Source organism: Lepisosteus oculatus, chromosome 9, assembly GCF_040954835.1.
Source record: "Lepisosteus oculatus isolate fLepOcu1 chromosome 9, fLepOcu1.hap2, whole genome shotgun sequence".
Lineage (NCBI taxonomy): Eukaryota > Metazoa > Chordata > Actinopteri > Semionotiformes > Lepisosteidae > Lepisosteus > Lepisosteus oculatus.
Genome location: NC_090704.1, coordinates 6,224,184 through 6,242,832, shown reverse-complemented (window position 1 = coordinate 6,242,832; position 18,649 = coordinate 6,224,184). Strand labels below are relative to the sequence as shown.

Genomic DNA, 18,649 nt, shown 5'->3' with positions numbered 1-18,649 from the left:
GAATTAAAGCAGCAACATTTAAAGTACTGAAGAACTGCTAATGTGAATGTTTCTGAACAATTTGTTCTCATTTAGTTAACTTCTGTAGGACTGTTTCAGCAGACCGTGATTTTAAAATTTGTTCTAGAAGTGCCCGAGCTAGGGTTAGGGTTAGGGTTTGACAGCACCTAGAAATATTCTGATGCATGTGTTGTGCATTAGGATGCAACTGGAATGCAGGAAAGGTGTTGGTTTTTTGTTTCCTTGAAAATTAAATTTTAACTGATTTTGTCATTTTTTGTGAACCCCCGCCTGTCAGGAAAACACAGTCAAGATTGAAAGTTTTGAAAACAGCCTTTCTACATTCTGAATCCTCTTATATTTTGTGGTTTAAACCAAACGAAATGGAAATGACATTAAAAATTTTGTGGTAAATGTAATCCTAACCCATAAATGGTAAGAAACAGTCTCATTTAATATGCCATTTCAGCAGGAGGTTGAAAAAAATGAAATAATGCAGAATTAAAATAGAATGAAAGCATATACATTTAAAGTACTGAAATACTGCTAGTGTGAATGTTTCTGAACAATTTGTACTCATTTAGCTAACTTCTGTAGGACTGTTTCAGCAGACCAGGATTTTGAAATATGTTCTAGAAGTGCCCGAGCTAGGGTTAGGGTTAGGGTTTGACAGCACCTAGAAATATTCTGATGCATGTGTTGTGCATTAGGATGCAACTGGAATGCAGGAAAGGTGTTGGTTTTTTGTTTACTTGAAAATTTAATTTTTCCCAATTTTGTCATTTTTTGTGAGCCCCACGCCAGTCAGGCAAACACAGTCAACATTGAAAGTTTTGAAAACAGCCTTTCTACATGCTGAATTCTCTTTTATTTTGTGGTTTAAACCAAACGAAATGGAAATGACATCAAAACTTTTGTGGTTAATGTAATCCTAACCCGTAAATGGCAAGAAACAGGTTCATTTAATATGCCATTTTAGCAGCAGGTTGAAAAAAACGAAATAATGCAGTATTAAAATATAATTAAAGCATATACTTTTAAATTACTGAAATAGTGCTAGTGTGAATGTTTCTGAACAATTTGTACTCATTTAGCTAACTTCTGTAGGACTGTTTCAGCAGACCATGATTTTGAAATTTGTTCCAGAAGTGCCCGAGCTAGGGTTAGGTTTAGGGTTTGACAGCACCTAGACATATTCTGATGCATGTGTTGTGCATTAGGATGCATTTGAAATGCAGGAAAGGTGTTGGTTTTTTGTTTCCATGAAAATTTAATTTTTCCCAATTTTGTCATTTTTTGTGAGCCCCACGCCTGTCAGGCAAACACAGTCAACATTGAAAGTTTTGAAAACAGCCTTTCTACATGCCGAATACTCTTATGTTTTGTGGTTTAACCCAAACGAAATGGAAATGACATCAAAACTATTGAGGTAAATGTAATCCTAACCCTTAAATGGCAAGAAACAGGCTCAGTTAATATGCCATTTCAGCAGCAGGTTGAAAAAAATGAAATAATACAGAATTAAAATAGAATTAAAGCAGCAACATTTAAAGTACTGAAGAACTGCTAATGTGAATGTTTCTGAACAATTTGTACTCATTTAGTTAACTTCTGTAGGACTGTTTCAGCAGACCGTGATTTTAAAATTTGTTCTAGAAGTGCCCGAGCTAGGGTTGTGGTTAGGGTTAGGGTTTGACAGCACCTAGACATATTCTGATGCATGTGTTGTGCATTAGGATGCATCTGAAATGCAGGAAAGGTGTTGTTTTTTTGTTTCCTTGAAAATTAAATTTTAACCGATTTTGTCATTTTTTGTGAGCCCCACGCCTGTCAGGAAAACACAGTCAAGATTGAAAGTTTTGAAAACAGCCTTTCTACATTCTGAATCCTCTTATATTTTGTGGTTTAAACCAAACGAAATGGAAATGACATTAAAAATTTTGTGGTAAATGTAATCCTAACCCATAAATGGTAAGAAACAGTCTCATTTAATATGCCATTTCAGCAGCAGGTTGAAAAAAACGAAATAATGCAGAATTAAAGCAGAAACATTTAAAGTACTGAAATACTGCTAGTGTGAATGTTTCTGAACAATTTGTACTCATTTAGCTAACTTCTGTAGGACTGTTTCAGCAGACCAGGATTTTGAAATTTGTTCTAGAAGTGCCCGAGCTAGGGTTAGGGTTAGGGTTTGACAGCACCTAGACATATTCTGATGCATGTGTTGTGCATTAGGATGCATCTGAAATGCAGAATAGGTGTTGGTTTTTTGTTTCCTTGAAAATTTAATTTTTCCCAATTTTGTCATTTTTTGTGATTCCCACCCACGCCTGTCAGGCAAACACAGTCAACATTGTAAGTTTTGAAAAGAGCCTTTCTACATGCTGAATCCTCTTATATTTTGTGGGTATAACCAAACGAAATGGAAATGACATCAAAACTTTTGTGGTAAATGTAATCCTAACCCATAAATGGCAAGAAACAGGCTCATTTAATATGCCATTTCAGCAGCATGTTGAAAAAAACAAAATAATGCAGAATTTAAATAGATTGAAAGCATATACATTTAAAGCACTGAAATACTGCTAGTATGAATGTTTCTGAACAATTTGTGTTCATTTAGCTACCTTCATTAGGACTTTTTCAGCAGACCAGGATTTTGAAATTTGTTCTAGAAGTGCCCGATCTAGGGTTAGGGTTAGGGTTTGACAGCACCTAGACATATTCTGATGCATGTGTTGTGCATTAGGATGCATCTGAAATGCAGGAAAGGTGTTGGTTTTTTGTTTCCTTGAAAAATTAGTTTTTCCCAATTTTGTCATTTTTTGTGAGCCCCACGCCTGTCAGGCATACACAGTCAACATTGAAAGTTTTGAAAACAGCCTTTCTACATGCTGAATCCTCTTATATTTTGTGGTTTAAACCAAACGAAATGGAAATGACATCAAAACTTTTGTCATAAATGTAATCCTAAACCTTAAACGGCAAAAATCATGCTCAGTTAATATGCCATTTTAGCAGTAGGTTTCAAAAACCTAAGTAATGCAGAATTAAAATAGATTTAAAGTCAGATACATTTAAAGTAATGAATTTTTGCTAGTGTTAATGTTTCTAAACAATTTGTACTTATTTAGCTAACTTTTGTAGCACTGTTTCAGCAGGCCAGGATTTTGAAATTTGTTCTAGAAGTGCCCGAGCTAGGGTTAGGGTTAGGGTTTGACATCAGCTAGACAAATTCTGATGTATCTGATGCAATGTGGATTCATTTGTTTAACTTTTTTAGCACATCTGTGGTAGGCCAGGATTTTGAAATTTGTTCTATTGTCCATGATTCATTTAAACTCTAATTGTCACCATGATTTAATGCTACCATTCTTTCGTGTTGGTTATCTTAAATTCTGGGCCTGTGCTCTGGCCTGACACTCATTCACTGCATTGATTAATTAAAAGTTGTTGATTAAACCCTTTCTAAGAATTGTTATGAGTTTTAGTACATTCTGTAAGTTAGATAGTACAGATATAAAATACTTTTTGTATTTCTTCATTACATTGTTCACAAAGATACATTTGTCTGCTCTGGGTCAAACTGGAGAAGACAGGCTGATTGCACCAAGATGATGTTTGAGGGATATTTACAGATCCAGTGCCTCCGAAATCAGAAATCCGATGTTTCCCATGAGACACCTACTGTAGGTGAGATGGGCCAATTTTTTCTTCTTATTAATTGAAATATATTTATTTCTGGATTTGGTTGAGGGATTAAAGATCTCAACTTTATGCTATTATGAAGTGCATGTTTATTAAAATGTACTGTGCTTTTTTTAATCTTTCAGGATTCTGAAGATAAACAGAACAAGTGTAAGAAATAGCTATAGCAAATGTTTCTTCATATCTGCCAAAATGTTGTGAGAATTTAGCAGAAGTCCTCATCTAATAAATGTTTTGGGAACTGTGGAATTGTGCTATGTACAGCCTCCCCTGCTGGTGTTACATTAGTTGGTTGACACCTACAGTACTGGTGTCTGGTAATGATCATATTGAATTGGAGGCAGTATGGAAATATGGTGTTTTTTCCTACATTATTCTGTTTGTTAATATTGTGTTATTTTTATTTCTGTGCTGAAATGTTCATACATATGCAAATATTATTCTGCAGTTTTTAAATACAATTTTTAATCCCATACATTTTTCCTTAATCCCAGACAGGAAACTAATCCCTGCTGGTTTGTCGCAGCAATGTGAAAAATGGGTTGCTATGTTGTATTTTTCGTTAACATAATTTGGAAGTGCCCCTAGCTGTAAAGTTATTTATAATAACTCTCCTCAGAACCTCTAAAGGATTTAATCCCACACCTTTAAGTACTCAGTGACATTTGGCTGAGTAAACATCACCTTCTCTGTGCTCAAATGATTAATTACAAGGTTACAATAAACAAAAGGCAAACAGTTGTTCAAGCATACACTGTTATTGCTTTGCTTTATTCATATTGCATCGTTTCATTTATCACATGTGATGTTAGGGCTGTTTGGTTTCTAGCTATTAATATTATGGTCTAAGATTTTAATGCTTTTCCCATAATGTTCTCATTAATACTCTGATGTTCTTTTTATTGAAGCTTTGCCTGATCTTGGAGTCATTACACAGAATGTAGTTTATTATAAAAGATTTGTGGAATTGCAGTGAGGCTTAAACACAGCCGTAGGAATGAAGTGCATCTGCAGGGATCATTGTCTGTTTTTGTTTGTTTTGCTTTTTTCAAATGGGTGATTTACACCTGCAATCAACATCCTCTTGTTTTCTACTGGGTGTAATTTACATATACAGTATACTGCAAGAGAAAATGGTGGGGTCAGAGTGAGGCTTGCTGAGATACAAGGAAAAAAAAGAAGAAGCAGCTGATAAGTGTGGAAAATTATTAAACTTAAAAAAATACATTATACCATACGCTCTCCTGTCTTTTCACTACAAACTATTCTGTAACGCCTTCTGTGGGGTTGTAATTGTTTTGTCATTTTTAAACAGGCAATGAACAAGCCCTTTTGAATTATTCTTCTTCTATATCTTAAACTGGTATGTAGTGAATTCCTTGTGGCATTTCTTTTCATAGGTTACCACTTTTTGCATGATTTTTGGGTGAACCAAATTCTCTTATATTCCCGTTCACACCTTTCCATCATATTCCTCGTCTCCATTTACTTTTTCATACCTCCACTGACACTTCACAATACTGCAGAAGGCTTCACAGCCGAAACGTTGTGTTTTCTCTCTTCTCTTTTCAGCATGGAATAAACCTACTGTATTACTTGTTCCTTTGCAGCCTGCTGACACAGCTCCCCACCTGAACTACTTCACGCTACCTATTCTTCTCCAGATCCAGATCTTCTCAGTCTTGTCTCTCCTGTTTTATCTGTGAACTCTTTTTTCTGATGTCATCATTCATTATTCCTCTCATCTGTCCTAGCATTCTCAATTCTTTCTTTCTAAAATATCCTCTACCTTTCCTCATATGGCCCAGCTTCTGCTCCATAAAGCAGAAATAAAGCTAACTATTGCTTTGTAAATTTTGCTCTTATGTCATCTTCAAGTCACCTTGGAGAGTTCCCCACCAGCTCTTACTCTTTCCCTCATTTACCTTCTTCACTAAAGTTGATACCTAATTTGTCTTGACTGTTTTTCATCAAAGACGTTTCTATTTTTTGTCTTCTTGTCCACCTCTGCAGCTTAATATTACCTCTGTTTTTCTGGTGTTTATCTTTATCTGTCTAGACATTCCCATCACATCGTGATTGTTGTCATCAAGTCATCTGCAAACATATTGTCCCAAGGTGTTCTTGTCCTTAAAGCCAATCTTTGGTATAGACCTATATTTTCTTTTCTCACTCTCCCTTGTCCTGTTGAGACTTAAAACACTGCACTGTTCTCACCCAGATCTCTGGGACTCATTTCTCTGTCAGACATGTGTTCTGGTACAGTACCATTTGCTTTTTACAAATTCACAAAGCACCAGTAAAGCTTTTAGTTGCCCTTTGAAAAGAAGCCAAACTCTATAGTTTACTAATTCCCAGGAGACCCAAGATTAATATTTTGATTTTTGGTCATAGTTTTTGACCCTGGTAGCTAGCCCTGATGGTACCAGTCTTCATTTATCTGGAAGTAACTGGCAGCTTCAGATAGGATAAGTATGGCAAACCTATTAATACTATAGGTACAATCTAAGAAATTAACAATGACGAAGTTGCAACACAAACAACATTACATATTCATTGGATTATTTTTATGTTTTTATAATCACTAAATGTAGAGCCAGTAAAATGATTTTGAGCAGGGAACAAAAGAAGAACACTTCCTCTTTAGTAAAGTTGAGGCCTTTAAGAAAAAAAAAAACATTTATTGTTTTCAAGAAAGGGACAGCCGTGATCAGTGTAATGTTTGTTTAAAAAAACAGCTGCAAAAAAAATAATTTGACCAAATGTGCTACTGAAACAAAACATTCTGGATTTTGGAAACTTTGGATTAAAAGAATAATGATCTAAATTTGTGCAACCTTGTGCAATTGTAGTTCATGTACTGTATAAGGCATACTACTTATTTATAAATGTTAGAAGATGCTGCCTAATTGCTGTTCTCTGTCAATTAGGGATATTGGCATAATTGTTAATCTGCTATGCCTACATTATTACATTATTAGAAGAAAGCTAACAAAGAAGACACACATTTCACATCTGATCATGGTATAGCCAAGCACAAGACTATGAGGATTACTTTAAATTTTTCTGTGGATGAACAGGCATTAGGTTGTACTTGTGGAAATGTCAGAAAGTTCAATTTGCTATGTTCACTTTGGACCTGTTATCCCAGTTAAGGCAAAGTTAGCACAGAATTAGGCTGGATAAATAAATTGCAGTCAAAATGTGAAAGATATTTCTAGCAAGGAAAAATGGACTGCAGATCAGGCAAAATAGCATTCAAGGTCAAGAGCAGCCAATGACATGCAGGAAATACTGTCCAGTGTTACAAATGAACTTAAGAACACAATAACTGTTCTGAATTTCTTTTTTTAATGTGCGAGACATTCCTATAATTTTTCACCAGGAAAATGGTATTGAAAAAGAGCTCATGAATTGAATTATTATTAAATTATTATAATCTTCAATAGTCTTGATATGTTCAAAAGGGGCAGACAAACAGTCCCAATTAATAAAATTCAGAAATTCATTTAAAAAAATGCATAGAAATTAATTCTTCAGTAAAACCTTGCTTGAAAAACACAAAATGTTACAACAAACAGAATCTTAATACAGTATTAGTGTCACAGAAAAAGTTTTATAAAGCCATGTGCATGTTCTGGAGTTGCTCACATGTGTTATACGGTACATGCAGGACATACAGTAACAAGCAGGAATAAAAAACATAAAATACTCATTCTTAAATAGAAACACAGATAAGATAACTACAATAATCCAAAAGTATGGCATATTAGAAATAGCTGGAACTTGGCTAGGTTAGAATGATAGGTATGAATGTAAAATTACAGGATTGAACCTTTTTTCTGAAAGGCAGGCATGATGGCTGTAGAGCTAAGCTTACTGTACATAAAGTTAAGAATCTATATGTGTTTACAATTAACGTATGTTCAGGAAGGTACTAAACAAATGGTCATACATTATAGTGAGAAATCCGTATTCCCCATAAATTTGCATATTGTGTTGGGGAACACAGAAGATTAAATTGATATGGTTGAAATGGTTAACGATTGCTTCTTAACCCAAAGGTGTTAAGGTGTAAAGGTGCCAACAAGGGAACATGCCGTTATTGACCTAGTCTTTTCAAACAACTAGGAAATTAAGGGAATAGAAGTGACAGAACCATTGGGAAATTCATGAACTGGGCAGTTGTACTGTATGTATGTGTGGATTGTGCAAACATTTGGCAAATGAAATTTTACTTTGATAAGAACAAAATGAGCCATAAAGGAAGGAGGAACATTTACTACACATTTCACATGGGGTGATTCTGAGCTGCAGAAAGCTGCAGATGTTTGGGTTTTTAATATAGATTCTTGTCCTCATGAAGACACTGCTTTACTGAAGCAGTAAAATAACAGAATGCTTGGGTATATACCAGCACGTGTGCAATTTAAATTGTGGGAATTATCAGACTACCATTATACACTAGTAAAAGTCAGTTTAGCAGTCCCCATACCACAAAAAGGTTATACTAGTCTGAGAATGAGTTCAATGAAAAGTATGATTTCTGTTCTAAGGGACCTACTGTATCTCTTCAGTCTAGATTCACGGAATCTGAGAAAAGATTAAATCCAAGTACACGAAATCCTAAATAGTATAGAAATAGTCAACACAAGGGACTATTTCATACTCAGCAATGAAACAAGGACATGAGATCATAACTGGAAACTAAAATGGAGTTAATTTAGGACAGTGAATAAGAAATGTTTCATATGGGCATCAGCAACAGATATTCCAGCCAGGTTGTCTCGAAATCAGGGCTCCTGTAAGAGACTATATACTGTATGAGGGCTCCTACAGCAGTCAGATGAAATTTTAGATTTATTTGGCTAAACTCCAGTATGAACATTATGAACTGAAAAGTATCCCATAGCAACTTTTCCTAGCCTGGAGTTTCTGTGTTTCTCAACCGTTTTTTGTATCAGAATCAGATTCGTACATACCTCCTCATTTAAGGACAGCTTAGGCTAAAACAAACTATTGGAAGAATAAAAAAGGAATTAATCCATTAGAACTGTGCTTCCCTGGCTTTTTCTGTAAACACCTGGCAGGGGCCTGTTAGCTCTCCTCCAGGGTGGTGCTAGACCACAGCACCAAGGCTTGAGACACACAGGCTTAGATCACAGGCAAACAGACATAATCAGACTTCCTTCTTTGCCTGGAAATTGTTGGTGATAATGAATTGAAAAAATGCATTAACTGAACAATGAATCACACACTTAAAATGGTTTTAAAAAACTTTAAATGGTACTTTAACGAACATGGGCGACCTTGAGTTCAGGAATATTAATTCTCGGAGTTGAATAATTTGTACATGTATCTATTCCAGTACATCCCTTTACCTTATTGGATAGCTGACAGACATTACTGAATGAAGCTGATACACACTTGCTTAAAACAAAATAGTAATTCAACACACAAATGAGTAAACAACTTACAAATGAAAAAAATCAATATATGCAGTATATTCATTGCGATAATGACATAAATGTAATTAGAATTATTGACGTCAGTTAAAAAACACCACTAATTATGAGACCAAGAAGAAATGCCTTTTTTGTTCTGCAAGATGCAACAGTTAGTCTTGTGAACGTTTGTTACTGTATATTCCACACCTTTTGCAGGCTGATATCCGCATCTTTCAGCTTTTCAGATTTTTACAGATCTATTAAGTGTGCTTTCATGATTAAGAAAGACTTCTTTGGGATCATTTCTGTGCAAAGGTAGACTCATCCCTGACATTTAAAAACAGAATGAGTTTTGGATGGTGTGTAGTCCATTAGGATGAAACAACAAATGAAAAAAATGAGTTTGTGTAACAGAAATTGGTACTTCAAGGACTGTTTTCCTGCTTCAGGAGTATCAGCCCACAGTACCACAAATAATGCATCTATCAATGCCACAGGGATTGACGTCTGTAAAGGTTCTGCTGCTCCTATAACTTGCAGTGACTCACAATGAGTTACATGCACTGCCCTGCCATTGTGCCTTGATAAAGATGGGACTCCAGGTGCTTGTAAACATGAAGGATTCTTTGCAATTACAATTTTTTTCAACCCCTCTTACAGTTTAATGATAAATCACTATGGCCTTGCCCTTGGCAACCACAATGTGTAACACATTGCAAGTGCCTAACCTAGCAAACCACCTCTGATGGGATTGAATGTTTTGCATGTTTAAAAAAGGAAATGCAATGGAAACATAGGGATAGTGTCAGGCTTCACATTTTCCATTTGACTTGGATTAATGAAGTGTGCATGGCTCTCATTAATTATTCTTGGAAGACTGGGTTTAGTTATTAAATGTTTGTTGCAATCAAATTAAAAAAAAATGTTTATCCAGACTAGTAGGTTGAGTTTCTAGAAATCGGTCCTGAATATTTATTCTGTTTTTCACAGTGAGTAATTGGCAAAGGGAATTAATATGTTCACAAGGTGTATACTGAAGAGCAATATAGCATCACTGAAAACGAACATGTGCACTCAGTGTCTATTTACATCAATACTGAATACATTTATTTTAATACGATGCTGCAAAAAATAAAAACCTTTTATGGGGATCTTAATTACACATCCCTGTTCTTATGCTCTTATTCACTTGGTAATATGGCCTCAACAAAGTCTTCATTATTACTTTCATTTTAGTTTTTTTTTTACTTTCACTTTGCATTTTTTTGTTAGGTAATTAAAGTGCTTCAGGTCCCTACAGAATCTTGCATTTTATTGATTAGCTCTGGCATCTGCATGTTATCAACTAAATTGTATTTGACATTCTAATTCTATTTCTTGAGCACTAAGACTTACAGAATATGCTGTACAGCCCAGTTTCTCATTACTCTTTTGATAGTGACATTCTTAATCAATTCAACTGAACACTTGGAAAGCTACACAGTATGATCATGCTCACCATTGTGTTTTTTTAAAATACCTTCTGGTGCTGATACAATAATCAGGTAAAGCTGATCCTCGTGAGATTTTACAATTCAAATAACGCAAATAATTTTCCCTTACAGATTTTTATCATGTAAAGATGTATTTACATTGTTGATATTTAGACTGTATTCTTCTCTGGTTAAACATATGGAGTCTATCAGTCTATCCATTCTCTAGTGATTTTGGTCTCACCTTCTCTCCAGGTGTTTATTGAAGGAACAAATCTCTAGAATTCTCATCCAGTTTGTCTCTTTATATTTTGCCAGGATACAGGCAAGAACGGTTTTATTTGTCATGGTTCTGTGAAACACGGCTGTCATGCTCACTGCAGTAGGGTGTCCTGGATTATGGGGCACCCTTGCCTTTAAATTGATCTCCATGCTTTGGTACAGGTTAAGAAGTTTATTTTTTGACTGTTCTGTAATCGATATGCCCTCTTCTGACCTCCACACACACTCATACCTTGTAGTTCTCCTCTTCGTTGCGCCTAATACTTAGAGGAAAGAAATGTTGTTCAGAATTCTTAAATGTTGTTTGCTTCTGTTCTTAATATTTGATTTTCAAATGCTTATAGTCAGCAGGTCATTTTTAGGAAAATATGTATATTATGATTATGTGTATATATATAATCTGGATAGTAATGGCATTTATATTTTAAGGAGATATTAACATAAAAAAAGAATACAAATATATACTGAATACATTCAAAACATGCCTTTGCGGTCTCTGCCAAAGAGCTGTATTTGTAGAAATTGTCAGTATTTCATCAATACATCATCGTGGAATAGCTGCAGTTTTTTTGTACCTTCCAGTTTGCAACACAATGCTCATCATAGTTTTTTTCCAAAAATATTATCGTGCCAGTAATGAAGACCATTGAGTTAATTTATCTAACAACAGCAAATGGGACTTTACTGAGGCCTAGTATGTTTTGTTGCTTCACTTTGCTTTAAGGCATTTCAATTTGTTTCTATTAGTGTTTAGCACTATAGCATGGTGCTATTTAAATCATCCTACACAATGTGTCTTTTTTCCCCACAAGACAAATACCTTTACATTGCAATAAAGTCTCAATATTTCCTTTAGTGCTTATTCATAAATGAAATGGCATACATTAAAACCTTCTTTTTTCCCTTCAGGCTTGTCATGTCCCCAGACAAGAGCGTCTTATTTTAGTGCATGAGATTTAAAAGAGAGAGCGATGGCTAACTCTGTGGTTAAATAAATACACAGAGGACTTGTCTAAATGCCACCCCAGGAAACACATTTTGTTTACATTATTGTAGCACTTGAATAGGTCATAAGCATTTCCCCTAGTGAAGGGAAGATATTGATCTGCTAAAAATACCTCCTCTGCCCACTCAGGGATGTGCCGCTCAGGACGGATCAATATAAGGAGTGCTCCTATGTCCTGCTCCTCAAATTGGCTGGACAGCAGGAACGAGTGAGACAGATGGAGCAAGGATTCAGAATCAATAAAAAAGCAGGTTGGTGGAGGGAGGTGGTGTGACAGATAGAGACAAAATGAGATGGCAAGGGGAAAAAATATCATTGAAGCCATTTCCTGATGGCATTTGTTAAAGCAAATTAGCAGGGTAGACCATCAGACGGCTGGCTCCCACATTCTGTCTTTATTTCCGTCACTTCCTTTGTTAAAATGCTTTGAAACAACTCATGAAGCCAAGTCTTGAACGTTTTGAAGTTCTTTTGGTTTTGGACTTCCCAGATAAGACCAATGTACAGTTTTCCATGACTATCCTAGTTTTTCAGCAGACATTCTCTCAGACCATTGTGTAAAATAAGAGTAATAACATGTAGTATTTGTGTATTCAATGTATTCAATACTATAGGATAGAAATTTTAGCCATTATCATGTGAAATGTGATCATTATAAAAGATCTATTAGTGCTCAATAATAAAAACTAGGCTTGTTGGCAGTATATTGTATTATAAACATACCTATTTATTATCAATATAAAAGTATCTGTTAGTGTTGATACCATAAAAAGATTTAATACAAAAAAAATGTATTGTTAATTCTAAGGAGACTCCGATAAAGTAAGACTTTGACATTATTTTAATTTTTCAAATGTTTTGTGTGATACGTTGGTGAAAGAAAAGTTAAAAAAATAAAATAAATGACTAATGAATAAATGAGAATTTTTGCAGGCTACGGTTTGCTCTGTGACAGACTCCCTTCTCACGCCAAAAATAAAATTAATTAATCTAAGGACAGCATCTGTTCCACATCTCAACCACAGCTCAACTAATATGATTGTAACTGATTCTGGAAAATAATTAATTGTGGTCAAAGTGTCTCCAGCAAGGTCTTATGAGTTCAGTTACAGTTAGAAATAAGACACAGTTTAAGACACAGGCCCTTGTCTTTGGTAATTAGAAAACATAAGGCATACCTTCTATGAACTAACTTCCTGTTTTCGACAATTTCCACAGAGCAGATGATTCAAAATTTGCATCATATTCATGTTTTCCTCAGTTGGAGCGAGTGCCAGAATTAAATCTCATGTGTCTCATTTCGACTGCACTTACTGTATAATACTTGAATTCCCAGACTTATGGACTCTTTTTAATCTTAGTGTGATAATTGATCTGCCATCATGTTCCTCAAGGATCTTTGCACACTTGGGTTGGTTTCCAGCACTGTACAGCGGGCCTTGACTCACTTGTGACAGATAGCTTTGGTGGTTGTGATATAGCAGTTTTACAGCTATTTCTGTCACTGTACATTGAAAAGTATTGATGCTCTACCTCAGGGACAAATGTTGAAAATAACTAATTGTTCACAGTGGGGATACTTACTTGTCGGCGGAGATGAAAACGGCTGTTAGGTAATAAACATTCTCACCTTAAGACTTCACCAGCGACTGTATGTCATGCACTGAAATATAGTAAACAATGCAAACACCTCAGGTTGTCAGAAGATTTGGAACATGACTTTGAGTACAATAGTGAGCACTTTCGATCTTCAGTAAAATTATAAACAATGGCATACCGACTGCCCATACATCATTTTAATTTTGGTTTTTAATTTTCTTGAATTGTAGGTGTGTTTGCTTTGAGAAGCCACTTTGAGAAGCCACCTTTAAAGGCGCTATATAAAATAAAGTTTTTTATTATTATTATTAAAGTTTATTATTATTATTAATATCGTTACAAAACAGAGGCTCAACTGGGATAGTCAAGTTCAAATGCCAAATGTAATAAATATGAGGTGTAAATAAATTAAGGTACAAAGTTAGAGTTAGAAATTCTGACACATATGAAGAATTAATGCGATCTTCTAATTATTTACAACACGCTTGAGATCATGACTCCTTAATCACTCAAATGCACTCAACAGTGGGCATAAAATTCTCAAAAGATAAACAGGGCTGTTTTCATTAAGTACTGTTTTAGTCAGAAATTAGGGTAATTCCTTCATTAAACAAATTAATCCCCACAGGTGAGCTTGCCCTTTCAACTGATGCTAAACAAGTGATAACCTTCGAGGCCTAACGGAAATGAATTCCCATAAAACAAGAGATGCAGATTTGCATTTGTATCCAATATACTGTAGTTCCATTAATGTAAAAGGCAGCTCCATTCTGTTTTCAGATACTTTCAACAAGAGGAATCCCTTCCTCAAACCTCATATCAATAAAAACATCTGCTTAGACTTAAATATCAATATTAGTTTTCCTTCAGTTATCCACACAGAAAAAGAAAATATGTCACAGCTCGCACTGATGCTGATTTATAATTTGAATTGTCCACCATTTCATCATACCACAGCAATTAAACTATTTTCAGTTAACACTTTAGAGTCAAACAAAGGACAGATTTTTTGTTTTGTTTTTTAATAATTAACATTAGGTAAATTCCTTTGAAATGCAAATCGTTTAGAGTTGCCAGTAGAAGATGAAAGCATTGTTCATTCAGAAAGGGAAAGTGAGGAAAGTATCACTTGAGACAAAAGAACTATCTTCTCAAAACCTTGAGCTCAAAGGTCATGTCTGCAATCATTTAATTTCTGCTTTTTTTCATTCTTAATTACAACACATTTTCTCACCCATCAGGCAGTGGATGCTTAGTGTGGTTTTCATGGATTATTTGATTGTATGGCTTGAGGGATTTCCTAATAAGAAGGCAGTCATTTTACATGACTACTGTTAAAACTAATAGAAGGTGAATGCATAATGAATATCTGGCAGATCTCCTATCTTGCTCTGAGATGCAGTGCATTTGATATTTATCTAATTCCCTTCGACTTGATAACAAGAAGTTTTCATTAGAGATAAACTAGAAAACAGCAACATAAAGAGATGGGAATCAATATAAAAATCTTGTATTGATATAATATCAATCTTTCACTTAAAGGTCAAGTTTCAAGATGGATGTGCAGCATCCACACAAGATACAACCCCACACTTTCCATCAGTTCACATTATGTTCTATTAGGCTGAATATCAAGTCCGAAAAAATGTATTGGTGTAAATCTGAAACTGCTAAATTAAAATTCAAGTATAAACCAGTTCGGGAATGTATTTTCAGTTCACATTCTCTGTATTATTTTATTTGGACATGAAAATGAGATTTATTTTTACACAGCATGCACTGTGAGATAAGGTGCAGGAAACCACTGTGCTCTGATTTAGTTTGATTTTTATCTGCTGACTGCAATCCCGGACTTCGTAAAAACATTATCTACTGGTTTTCCAACATGTTGAGCTGATGGGTTAGTGCTGAAGCAGCACAGATCATATGCAAGGTTTCTATCTATCTAGAATTCTGCATCAAGCACAAAAACAAAGCAGTCTATCACCGTAACCATTGAGCTTTGTAATATGTTAATGTCGAGTGCCAATATCAATTTTTACGATAAACATGATATTTATCGTAACATGATGTGTATCACGAATATGCTACAAAATCCGTAAGAACCTGAGGACATTATTTTACATCTGTAAGAGGAAACTTAAAAAGTTTTAGATAAATAATTTTAAAAAAAGTTTTAGATAAATGCCCAGGACTGGATAAACCCTTGGCATGTTTAATGTAGACGAATATAGTGTATTACATATATGAACAAAGCAATAAACTAAGCTTGAAGATAGTGCTTATGAAAAAGACCGAGGTGAATTTGTTGACACATCATTTACATCTTCTAGATAATGTGGTAGAGTAATAAAACAGGCAAAAATTATAAATTATAAATGTTTTATATCCAAACCTGTTATACAGAATGAATACACAGCTAAAACTGTATAATTTAAAGAATATTCTGTTAAAAGTGGTCCTGGTAATATCTCAATTAGGATATTATGTGTACTTTTGGTCACTATTACAAAAAGTTGTTCCTCTGAAATCAATACAGAGAATTCAGAGATTCTGGTGCTTAAAGTAACAGTTGAATCTTTTTAGTCTTAAATAGAGATGGCTATGAGATCTGATTCAAGTATTCAAAATGCTTACATATTACAAAGCGCAAAGGCACTGACAAGTCAACCCCTGACTTGGGCTGTTGACTTATTGAACAGTAACCATGTGAAAGTCCATTTAAAGCTAAGAACAGATAAAACCTTTTTACACAAAGGGGTTGTGGAAGTATTGAACAAGCTACATAGCCATATTGTTGAAGCCAATACCATGGTTTCTTTCAAGAAACAGTTGGATAAGATCCTTGGATCAATGACTTACTAGCAACCAAAAGGGCTAGATGGGTCAAATGGTCTGTTCATGTTTGTAACTTTGTAACTTTCCTTATCTTATGATCTAACTGGCTATGATTTTGAAGTGAATTTTTGTTATATATGTATGCTGAAGAAACTTTGAAGAGCAGAAAAGTAGTATCTCTTCCTGGCCATGGAAAGAGAGCTGGGATACAGAAAAACATTCCATTTATTCCTCAAGAGCTGCACTAGCCTTAAGCTTGTTCTGCCACCAAACAATGGAAAGTGATGGATGGTTCCCATAAAATGCTGAATCTGAGTGTTGTTCGCTTCTTTTTTAAATTGAATTTATGAGCTGTAACAGCAAAGCAAACCTTTTGAAAAGTGTTTTAGTCAGTAAATCTAGTGTGAAATAGCCCTGACAGCTTCATGGGTTGTGTTTCATTAGGTAAAAGACGGTTTGCCATGTTTTGACAGAAGTAGACAGCAGGAATGGCCTATGTAATTCAGTTTTGAGGGCCAAGATAACTTCTCAGAGGTGAAAAGGGGTAGCAGAAAAAATAACTATGAGCTTAAAACATGTTATAGTTTCTCTAGTTATTATTGCCTTTCTGTGATTTACAGCAGAAAGTCTAAGCAGTCACATCTTGCCAAGCTACTGTTTCTCTCAAGCCTAAAGAAAACTGTGCTAACTTGATTATTTTCATTGTTATTCTAGTTTGGCAACCTCCCCAAAAACATTATTCATTATTCAGATCGAGCTTAGGAAATGTATTTGATGCTGAGCCGTGCATAATGAGGTCTCACTTTAAGCTGTTTGAGGTTTATGTTTGTCTGAAGAAACTAGTTTGTTGTAGAAAGTGACAGTCTCTCAGGTTTAGCATGATAAAAAAGCTCCAGTAACATAGTGAGGACTACATAGTGAGTAAAACAAGACGTGTCACCTGCGGCTGCACAGTGAGTATATTGGTTATCACTGCTGCTTCACAGCTCTCAAGTCCTGAATTTGATCTGCACTAGATTACCTTCCTGAAAGAGTCTGCATGTTTCTCCTGCCTAAACCCGGGTTTACGCCACGTTTTCCTGTTTCCAAAAACATGCTGATTAGGTTAACTGGTGTCTCTACGCAGTCACAGTGCGTGTGCCCAGGACTGGCATCGTGTTGCCATAATTGGCTTCCTGTTGCTGCCAACCTTAGCAGGAATAACCAGTTTTCTGATAATGGATGGATGACATTTGGTGATGATGGGGTTAAATTATTTTTACATGACAACAACCTAAAACAATTCAGGCCTTTTAAATATTTTCAATGATTGTTTTTTTTCTCTTAAATGGAATGACAATTATCATTCAGACTAGGCTGTTTAAACCACTTGTTTGTTAAATGTTAATTAATTGTCTGCCAGATGACCCAATTTTTAATATTATTATTGTTGTTGTTGTTGTTGTTGTTGTTGTTGTTGTATTATTTGCAACACAGGTTTGTGATGTGTGAGGTTTTTGAAAAAAAAAATCTACTTTGGTTGCAATATTATTTTTCTGCACTGTTGATATCGGATATGAAAAGCTATAGTTGTGAAAGTCTTTGAATACTGTTGGGTATTGTTTTTGAAGGCATTACGGAAGTAACTTAGATATTGAAGTATTGTAGTCAATGTTGAAATATTGATCCTGGTTTTTATTTTTGCCTCACACACAAGTGCGTGTATTGCAACTTTTATAGTAAGATATCAGTGTGCCAGTGATTGCTACCTTTATTGTTTTGACTACAAATACCAAGTACCATCATTAACTACAGTTCCATTAATCCATTTTCTAACCACTTCAGCCGAATTAGGGTCGTGCAGTTAATCATTGTAATTTTTTTAATTATTTGAAATGCCAAACACCAAGAAAAATGTATTTTTGAAAGCCATTTTTTATGTATCATTCACTGTGTAACATAGTGCTGAATGTCACTTTGTCAATGCCTACGCAAAAATCTGTATTATTTTAAACAATAACACCATGTTCTCATTTTCAGTAATATCTAGTATCACTAGCTATTTTGTTTTTTCTCCCTCCAGTGCATTTTGGTTTTCCAATCCATCACCCACGGGACAGAACATCATATTGAAAATTAATTTAGTTTCGTATAAGATATGCATAATGGATTTGACAGAAAGGGTTAGGTTAATATTTTTCTTCATTTATCTTTCCTCTATTAACAAGAGACACATTGATACAGTTGTTTGTGTGTTTTTTTTTGCTTTTTGAACTTTTCAGCTTTTCAACTGATTAAAAATGTCACTACAAAATACA

General features: G+C 34.9%; 1 protein-coding gene across 6 annotated transcripts in view; it reads left to right on the top strand.

The window, feature by feature from the left end:
* Positions 1 to 18,649, top strand: part of tnr (tenascin R (restrictin, janusin)) — a 193,603-nt gene that overhangs the window by 45,598 nt on the left and 129,356 nt on the right. The window contains exon 1 of one of the 6 annotated variants that reach the window (XM_069194048.1): positions 3,586 to 3,693. The exons of 4 other annotated variants lie outside the window; for them this stretch is intronic. The gene's annotated coding sequence lies outside the window, so the exon portion shown is untranslated. Of the gene's footprint in view, positions 1 to 3,585; positions 3,694 to 12,089; positions 12,167 to 18,649 lie in introns of those variants that run through there. One more of the 6 variants, XM_069194047.1, reaches the window with a different exon arrangement.